Raw genomic sequence first — 250 nt, forward strand, 5'->3', positions numbered from 1 at the left:
ATTGACTAAAGACCAAATGCAGGAGAAAGAAGTACGGGAGGTAGAAAAACAGAAGATAAAGAGAGAGAAAGTGGGAAAGAAGAAAAGGGAACTGAGAGGGTTACAGGAGAAGCGGTCAGGGGGGGGGGTACAGGAGAAGCTGAGAGGGGGGGGCGGGAGGAGTATGGGGGGGGAGGGAGAGCGACATCTGACGAGCGTGGCCGAGAATCAATACAAATCAAATGTGGTTCTGCCAGGCCCTTCTTCATTC

This window comes from Penaeus monodon, chromosome 29 (genome assembly GCF_015228065.2).
Source record: "Penaeus monodon isolate SGIC_2016 chromosome 29, NSTDA_Pmon_1, whole genome shotgun sequence".
Lineage (NCBI taxonomy): Eukaryota > Metazoa > Arthropoda > Malacostraca > Decapoda > Penaeidae > Penaeus > Penaeus monodon.